Source organism: Parus major, chromosome 1 (assembly GCF_001522545.3).
Source record: "Parus major isolate Abel chromosome 1, Parus_major1.1, whole genome shotgun sequence".
In the NCBI taxonomy this organism is placed as follows: Eukaryota; Metazoa; Chordata; class Aves; order Passeriformes; family Paridae; genus Parus; species Parus major.
In genome coordinates, this window is record NC_031768.1 from 40,691,286 (window position 1) to 40,701,012 (window position 9,727).

Here is a 9,727-nt window from a genome sequence, read left to right on the forward strand (position 1 = left end):
CCGGCTGAGCGTCCCGGGGGGAGACCGTGTCCCTCGCCGCTGTTCCTGGCATCGTTTGCGCCCGAGCAGCGGCGCAACACGGCAGGGCCGGGGGCATTCCCCTCGGACAGCCCGAAGGCTCGGTCTCCCGCAGAGTGACTTTGCAGCCGGACGCCCCAGACCCCAAACCTTCAGCCTTTCCCGGTTCTGTCAGAGCAGCTGCCCGCGCTGTAGCAGCCTGAGTACGAGTGTGTCGTCCGTGTCACCCCATCCTCCCCGCTCTGCTGCTCACCCTCGCACGACCCCCCCGCGCCCCGGCCTCCCGCAGTGGCGGGAGCACCGCAGCCGGGAGCACCGGCGGCCGTTCATCCCCCCCGAGGCGGCCCATGCTCCGTCACCGTCCCGGAGCGCCCCTTTGGCTCCCCCCGCGGCTCCCGCTGTCGCCGTGCCAGCCCCGGCCCCGCGAAAGCCACCCCGGCGACAGACCGTGCCGAGCCAGGAATTTCGGGGGGAGCCGAGGACAGAGATCTGTGGGTCTTTGCTGATGGCTGTGAGGTCAGCTGAGGGTCTCCGGACTACAGTCAGTGTCTCGGGGTTCCGGCTTGCCGTGCCGCCATGGTGTCCCCCGCTCCGCCTCGGGGGTACCGAGCTGCCCCGACCACAACCGGCAAAGCCTCTCCTTCAGGGGCTGCAACCCGCATGGGCTTGGTTTATTTTCTCAGAAATAAAAAATAAATAAATAAATAAATAAAGTCCAAACAGCAAAATCCTAACCCAGCCCTCTAAAGGAGGGTGCATAGCTTTGGGATTTCCCCTGCAGAACCTGTTGAGGATTTTTAATAGCTCAAGTCAACCGTGGGAGCAGGTCAGGAGAACCCCTGCTGCGGCACCCTGGCCGCAGCTTCTTGGACCTGTTGGGGCTCCCCTCAGACATGATCTCTGCACTGTCAAGTCTCTAGCCTGCCTACAAGCACCTGGGACACTTAAATCAGGCAAGCCCCAGTTTTGTCTCTGCCCCGTGTGTTCCCCAGTTTTGATCCTGCTTGGCAGAGTAGCTTTCATCTAGGAGACAGGTCTCCAGCTCCTGGCCATGGCGTAGTAGGGAGGATTTCCAGCTACTGCCTTCTGTCTGCTCCACCTGGCCATGGGGCAGTGGAAGTGAGTGCCTTCCTCTCACTGGGACACTTGGAAGGTGAGATCTAGCGACAGGAGATGGAAAAGCTTAGAGATGAAGAAAAGTGAATTTAAGTAATTCCTGCTGCAGCGGTTCTGGGGCTCTGCTCTGCAGCTGCTTTACTTCCATATCTCTTATTAGTTAGTTAAGGGTTAAAATACAGACATTGTTCAGAGTGCAGAACTCCAGTGGATACTTCAGGTCTGGGTCAAATGACTGATCTCAGGCTCTGATGCTCAGCTTCAGAAAGATGCCTAGCTACAACCTAGCTGCAGGAAATGGACATTAGAGGCATGTCTTTCTCGGGAGCCTCCTGCTGTGGACTCCATCAGCAGTTTTGGCCCCTGCCTTTCGTGTGCTGCTGAGCCACTTTCTTGAATGAATGTTCTTGAGTATCACCTGGGCAAGAAGGTTTCATTAACACCTGCTGTTAATTGCCCAAGTCTGGCTGGTGGTTGGGCTGTGGTCATTTCTTGACGGGCCTTTCTTGACCTTGTTACTGTAATTACCGAAGAATAAAGGTATGTTTGAAATTTGTTTTTATGGCCTGAATATTCTGCATACAGGATAAATTATACTTGCTCCTGCATCTCATCATCAGCATAATTTAACAATTAGCAAGGCAGCATTTGAATAGTCCAGGAACCAGTATTGCTGGCCAATATTGACCAAAACATTCATATAAACAATGCCCATTCATAGATATTTACACAAGTCAAAAGCTATTGTCACATACAGAAAAATTGACTAAAAAAAGGTTAGTTTTGATATTTTACTGTATTTTGAATATAACCTCAGCAATTTAAATGCACCTGAAAATTTCCAAATGTAAAAGTAATCAGAAAGCAGCTGCATCAGGTTTATAATGGGCACAGATAAAATAAAATGGGGTAAATCCAGACTACAGTAAGGAAAATGACATCTCTACTGCAGATTTCACCAGGACCAGGCTTTCACCCAACTTCTTCCTTTTTTTTTTTTTTTTTCTTTTTTTCTTTTAATACTTCTCTTCAGAGGGTCATAAATCCTGATAAAAACATGCTCCTTCTTGAGGTTGCACCTGGATCACTTTTAGGAACATTTTTTTTAAGTTCATGTAGAGAAGTTCCTTACTGATTAATAAAGTGAAATTCTGAAGAGTGCACTGGATTAAATGAAAATTTAGTCTTTCATTTGCATCTCATCAGTATTCTTGAGAATGGTCTTTTTCTGACATGGACTAATGACAAATTTGGCTCCTGAATGACCAACTAGGACAAATTATTTAAAGATTACTAGCAGAAACAGAGAGACAAATTTACTTTTTTGCCCCTCTCATTTATTTGCTCTGGAATCCTCAATAACAATTTATATTACATCAAATAGATGTACCCCAGGCAAGTTATTTCTAAATGAGCAGAATATTTTACCTCTAGCTTGTGAGGAAGAACTCACATTTTTGAAGGGCTCAGGTATAAGACTGTGAGGTTTTAGGGAAAGCTTACTCTTTATGAGGCACTCTTTTTGAAGGTATTGCTTCCAAATGATGACTGATGAAATTTTTGTCAGTTTCCAAAACTCACACTTAAAGGAAAACATTCATTTCTCTTGTGCCACTTTTCTAGAGGGGGAGTTAAGACTTCTACTGAAATATTTATTTATGATCATCTGTGGAGAAGTAATGATAACCTCAGAGCAAATCTACTTTAGTCAGCTATTATTGTACTTCTGACAAACATGCCTGTCCCCTGGGAACAGACCACAAAACTCTGATAAGAGATGAATATCTAGTACCAAACTAGTACTAGTTGCAGCTGCAACATGAGCCGATATCCCACCTTGCTGAATACCTCCTGTTGATGGCAGAAGATATTCCAGCTAACCTCCTCCCTGGGACATGACACCTGTGCCTGCTCTCTGAAGGCTTTCTATCCAGCTTGTTCAATTTATGGCCCAAGGATTTTTCTCATCCTCTTCAGTCTCAGCTGCCTCTGACACGTGCAGCCACACTCTCCAGGCTTTACTTTTTTCAGTCTTTTTAGACTTGTCTCTTTTACCCTCTTTCCCTTACCTATCCCTTCCCTCATGACTCCAAGAAGATGGCTTCATCTATCACCTACACTGTGACAGCACAGAATATCACTCTTCACTCAGATTCTGTCTCTGTACTTGTTTGCAAAATACCTTATGCTGGTTTTAACATACAGCTTTAATTCAGCATAGCTCAGAGCAAGCTTCTGCTTTCTCAGGCTCTGAACATTTTCTTCCACTGTCCTCCCTTGATTAATATTCCTACCAACGTCTCTGAATCTTGACCTTCCCTTACTGTCCTTCAAACCAAGCTCCAGTCAAGTTTTACATAATTTAGATTAATGTAAGTTCCTTCAACAGATATAATTTTCTATTTTCCCTCTACCATTGTATAGCAGTGCACAGGTGTCCTTGGCCCATGTGACCACCTGCTCTTGTGCTTTCCTTCTCTGCATTCCTCACAACTGTCAACAGTTTGAACACAACTATTGTGCTAGCATTGACAATTGTTGTCTTACATCATCTTTTACCTTAACTACAGTGTTGCTATAGGAGCTTCTGCCTTTCCAGTACTTTTGATAACATCTTTATGGTTCATTGATTCAGTTTCCCTCTCAAGCATCCAGTTCTCAGGTAAGGAGCATCCTGTGAGGTTAACTGCATAGCTACTCCTCCTAATCTCTCCTTAAAATGGACTTCTCCAATTGCACCAATGAAGCACTCAACAGAATCAAGACACTTGATGGGTTGGATGGCTGTTCAATGTGATACGTGTGATTATTTCCTCATCCTCTTTGCATGGTCCTTGTATCACACACCAGGCTTGTTCACTCTCCAGTGCCAAGAAAGTCTCTCAGGTTGCACGCCCAGCAGAGCCAGCTGAAGAGCACAGTTTTCATTTGTCAAGCCTTAAAATAAACATAGATTCAAGCATGAACACAATTTATTTTATGTATATATGTATACATAACTTTCATCTCAGTAAAAAATGTTTTTCCACAGCCTGGACATTTTTAGAGAAATAAATTTCCTTTAGAACACCAAAATGTAAAGTTTCCAAGTAAAGAAATATACCTTGCATCTTGCACTTGATGAGGTAAATGCTGTTTTTCATGGGCTTCTTCAAGGCACTGTCCCCAGGCATCTGTGGAAGCTCCTAGAACATGTGGCTGCAAGGCATCCGAAACAAGCCCAGGACCACGGACCCCAAGGCATGACCCTAGAGCTTGGGCTCTGAATTTCAGCCCTGCCACAGACAGTAGGGATGATCATAAAGGTAGGGAGCCTGGGTTCAGATCAATATTTTCAGGGCTGAATGCCAGGGAAGGTATTTTCCAAGATTTCACAGTGGGAAAAAAAGTGTCCTTCTCCAGGACACCATATAAGCTTTGTGGGGCATTAGTCTTCTGCGTTAAGATGTATTATAAAACATGCCTGTGTCATGTTTAGACAAATGGACCACAAATAGGGTTCTGAGACACAGTGTTGGCCTCTGACTATTGAAGGTCCCATTTCCAAAGGTAGCAGGTCTTTTCTAAATTAAGTCAAGACTATTTTGAGTGTTTTTGAGGAATTCTGACAATGGGTATATGTGCGAGCTCAAGTCCAAGGTTATTTTGCCTCTGGCTGGGGTCAAGCATGGGCTTTAAACAAACTCAAGAAAGCAGTGAGACAGGAAGCTGAGGGTGCATGAGCTTCTTCTGATGGACCAACACACAAGAGAAATTGATCCACTGAATGGGAATCCATGAAGTCACACAGCTGTGCTGTGACCCTCTCACAGAGCTTGGATGTACAGTATCAATGGATGCAGGAGGGGAAAGGGAGATAAAGCTCCCTTCAGCCCTTTAAGAAATACATACTCACAAAAGCTTTGACATTGTCATTTCACCTGCATTTTATCTGAAAGATAAACCTATTTCCTACCTGCAGATTTTTTTACAAATCAAAACGAAGGCTTTCTCATCATCATGCTGTCATTTAAAGAAGCAACATTCCCATGGAAGGTAAGGGACTCCAAGGAATCACACTCAACCATATATAGAAGTTGGATATATATATGTAAATTGTTATGTATGTAAACTATTTTCATTAATATATTGGTGTAAATAGTAATATCAAACCAAGATCTTGATCTTGTGTATTTCTAGGGTGTTTGACTTAACAGCAACACAAAACAAAATATAAAATTATTGACCAAAATGCCATATCTGAAGATTGAGTAAACTGCTGCTTTTACTTAATATTCTTTTCTCCTATCTGTTTATTTGGCATTAAGTCTATTCCCTCTTATTTTTTGTGATCACATTCATCATTGATATCAACAGGAGAGGGAAAGGTGTAAGCAGTTGCAATATGCAGCACTCCTCTCAGGACTCCACATAGATCAGTGTCCGTGTGCAGTATCTCCCCTGACAAGCCTACATTTGCATGGAGTTGTGGATTACTGCTGGAAATAGGCCTAATATTTGGAACCATGTTCAAGATCCGTCTGAAACTTTTCCTTGTGTTGGAAGACTCACCTCTATGTCTGATTCACAGGATTGAGCTGGTGTTAGTCTTTTTCTCTGAAACCGCCAGACTGGGTTTTCCTCCTTTACCCAACTGCCCATTTCCATAAAAACGGCTGGGAGACCATCTTCTCTCAGCCAGATTTTCCTGAATTTGTCCGGAGATAAGCCATTTTCAGGAGGGGACCACCAGAGAACCGTACATAAGCACACTGTCAGTGAGTGCAACCTCTTCTCCATGACAAAGCCAAACTGAAAATCAGTGTGTGTCCACGAGATGGTAAATCTGACAGAGATGGATGAAGAAACACTCTATCAGCAGTGATCTGGTAGAATGTGATTTTTTTTTTTTGATTTTTTTTTTTTTAATGGATTGTTTTAGAGCTGGATCATTCTGACAGAGCAGGCTAGGGATGAGGTTTTCACCAAAACTAGTCTGGGGATGAGGTTCTCGCTAGTTATATGAGGAAATAAATGCATGGGGATGTTGCCCCCGTGAGATGGCTGGCAGCACCTGGGCTGCAAAAGGGGCCAGGCCTAACAGCCCACAGTATCAGGCTGTGTCTGCTCACCCCTCAACCCCAGGTGTCTGCATGGCTTCCCATGCTACAGAGAGCACGCTGACTCCCTGGGAAGCTGGCAGTGCACGGCAGGCCTCCGGTCGAGGAGGCAGCCCCACAGGTGGAGCACTCAGTCGGGCTGTTCAGAGCTCAGTCCCACGGCTCAGGGGTTCGGCCCTTCCCGGCAGCAGCAGGGGGATAGATGCCGAGGGTGGGGGACGGAGGGGCCGGGTACCGGCGCTCCGGTCGGACCCTCCCCGACGGGTGGGGAGCGCAGTGCGGCCGTGCTCAGCCCCCGGGCGAGGGACAGCCTTCTCCGGGCTTAGCCGGAGCCCCACACTGGCTTCGCGGCCGAAATGTGCCTTTCCGTGCGTCTGGGGACGTGCTTTGAAAAGGGGGCCGGGGTGTGTGGACGCGAACGTCTGGGATGAGACTTTTGTTGTGTCTCCCTCCCTTCCCCCGCTTCCTGGAGAACTGAGGCAGATCCGTGAAAGGGCTCTCTGGTCCAGCCCCCTCACCCCCGCCTCCTTAGGCGATGTGCTGATAAGGCCGCGCAGGCTGCGCGCCCCAGCGCCTTCCTGCGCGGCTGCTGCGCGGGGGCGGCTGCGCCGGGCCGGGGCTGCTGCACCAGCCCTGCCAGGGACAGCTTCCATGGGCAGAGAGGTTCGCAGTGTAATGAACAGCTTTATCGTCTCTGGTATCTTTACAACTGCTTAGATGACTTTTTAATTGTGGCTTAATGCATTTAATTATGACAACTCTTCCCCATTTTCAAGTATGATGTATTAATATTACAGATCATTAACATTGCTAAATTACTGTAATGACACAGAGTCCTCAGTGTCCCAGTTAGACAGAAAAAAGACCCGCTCTTCTCATTTGGCTCTTTTGTTATTTGCCTTATAGGAAATTCATGCACGATTCTTGAGCCTTTAAAGCATGTAGGAGAGGCTGCTGCTCCTGCTGCTGCACCCTCCTTATTAAATTATTGATAGAGAAAATCCCCCCACGTAAAACTTCCCGAGCCCGAGACCCAGCACAGGAGCTAATATTGTCTTTCTAATATCCACTTCATCAATGTAAAAGTCAGAAAGCCTCGGCTCTTGAGCGGGTCCCCCCTCTCCCCTCCTTCATAATTAGAGCAGACCGTATTTAACATCTGCAAAATAGTCATGCTTATAAGGAATGAGAAATGCGAGATGTTCCATTCTGTTTGCAATGGTTAGACCGTTTTAATCTCTTAACTTCAATATATGTCCTCTAGCAGGCTATACTTCTTGGATTTCATTTTTAGATCCTTAAGGCTGCATATATCTGTCAAACAGACATAATGAATTTAAAGTGCTAATGCCTAGAAGACCAGAAAAAACATTGAAATATATCCTCGGATGATTAAATTACCACCTCTAGCTACTTTACCTCCTTATGTCCAAACAGATTTCCCTTTTTACTTACCAAGTACCGGATCTGGGAGATGTGGAAGATGTAATTTCATGGTAAAAAAAAAACCAAACCCAAACAAACAAAACAAAACAAACAAAAAAAAAAACCAAAACCCAACCCAAACCAACCCATGCACGGATCTTTAGACAAGCTTTTTTTTTTTTTTTTTTTTTTTTAATACATCGTTTCAGATATGTGCCTATAAGATAGGACTTGCCACTGACTGGAGGTATTTTTCAATTACATCCGAGCTCCAGGGAAAGCCTGGGGTGGGAGCCCGTGACTTTGCAGCGCTCACCTAATGGCTGGGGAAAGCGGGGGGGATGAGATGCAGGCGCGTCCGACGGCGGCGGCGGGAGCGGAGGCTCTCCCTGCCCTGCCCCGCACCCCCTGCCCCTCCCCGGGGCTGCTCCCGCTCCCCCGCCGCCGCTGCCGAGCGGGGCGGCCCCGGAGGGGTGGCACAGAGGGGCTTTGGTGAGGGGATGTGGGGGCGATCCCGACCCCGAGGGTACCGAGAGTCCGCGAGGGACCGGCGGGGCTGGGGAGAGTGGGGACAGAGGGAAGGCGAGCAGATTTGTCGCGCTTTGAAACGAAACGTTATAATCCCTCCAACAATCCTGTTGACTGTGAGCTGTAGCGCCGGGAGTACAACACGGCGAAAAAAAAAAAAAAAAAAAAAAGAAAAAAAAAAGAAAAGGAAAAAAAAAAGATACATTGTTGGATAAACAGCTCCTTATAGGTAAAAACTGAATGGGCCAAATAGATGAATAAGGCGACACAATGGAAAGGGGGGGTGGTGAAAGGAAACGAGTCGGTGGCAGTGGAAGAAAAAGGTAAAAGTGAACAGAGGAGACAAAAGGAGAGAAAAGAAAAAAATGTAGATGAGTGAGACAAAAAAGCAAAGAGAAAAAGAAAAGAGAACAAGAGGGGGAAAGAAGTAATATTTTCCTTGATAAAAATGCACAAAAGGGAAGATGAACTTTGTTCTTTTTCTCTTTCTACTCTCCTCTCTCTTTCTGCTTTTCGCCTCGCAGCACGCCAGCCTAAGCTGAGAGCTGTAATGTCATTAAATTGCAAATGCTTTTTCATTTCCGACACACACTGTTTACTTATCTGGCAAAAACATATGTTGGAAGGAATCCGTTAAATTCTGCCCATTGCCTTGGGTAAAAGTGCAATGGAAACGGACCCACTGAGCTTCTTCTTTCTTCTTCTTTTAGCACTTCCCTTATCTACAAGACTGCTTCGCAGAAAACTGGCTAGTTCAATGAAAAATGAAGATACAGCAGGAGATTAGAGAAGAACACTGAGCAAAAAATTCCTGGAGAGAGGGTCACTCCATTGCAAATGATTTCACTCCTCTAGATCTGCATAAATTACTATTTTTAAGGCATCTCCAAAGTCTGTATATTTTTCTCACTCTGTCAAACATTTAATTTCACGCCCCGTGTTCTGAATATGCTAAAATGCATATCTCTGATGCACCTTTAAGCCAGAAAAACGAATGCAAAATTGAAGATAAAATGATGTGATTTGCACTACAAGCCTATTACTTGAGGTATTTACATATAGTTTACCTCTGCAGTTCTGAGAATGATTTATTAAAAAAAAAAAAATCTGGATTAAGCTCGTATAAATATGTATAAATCTTTGTTTAGAAAATAGATTTTGCAGCTGTTGTGTCAAAAAGTTCTTTAAGATTCTGTGAAGAATTTTCCTTTCAGCCTGCTTTAAAAAAGAGGGGAAAAGGACAGTATTTGACATCATGCTTTGGCAGGAAGGAAAAACACACATAACACACACACACAAACACACACACACACACACACACACAGACGTTCAGACATTCAGGATTTTTCTAAAGCCTCGTTTTGTTTGTTGTTTGTTTTTGTTGTTGGGGTTTTATTTTTTTCTATTTCACACTTGTCTTCCTAAACTTCTCAGCTGACATCCTCCTCTCCCCTCACTCGCTGGGACTCGGTGTCAGCCGCGCTCTGGGTTTTCCGGAGCTTGTGAAATAGCGGGTCAGGTGTGTGGAAATAATCGTGGGG

General features: G+C 45.4%; 1 long non-coding RNA gene across 1 annotated transcript; it reads right to left on the reverse strand.

The window, feature by feature from the left end:
- Window positions 1-3,910: 3,910 nt before the first annotated feature.
- LOC117243971 lies at window positions 3,911-5,793 on the reverse strand. Its single transcript, XR_004496209.1, has 2 exons — window positions 5,686-5,793; window positions 3,911-4,071 (listed from the first exon to the last, which is right to left on the reverse strand). It is a non-coding gene; the product is annotated as an uncharacterized LOC117243971 (long non-coding RNA).
- Between the last annotated feature and the right edge of the window lie 3,934 nt (window positions 5,794-9,727).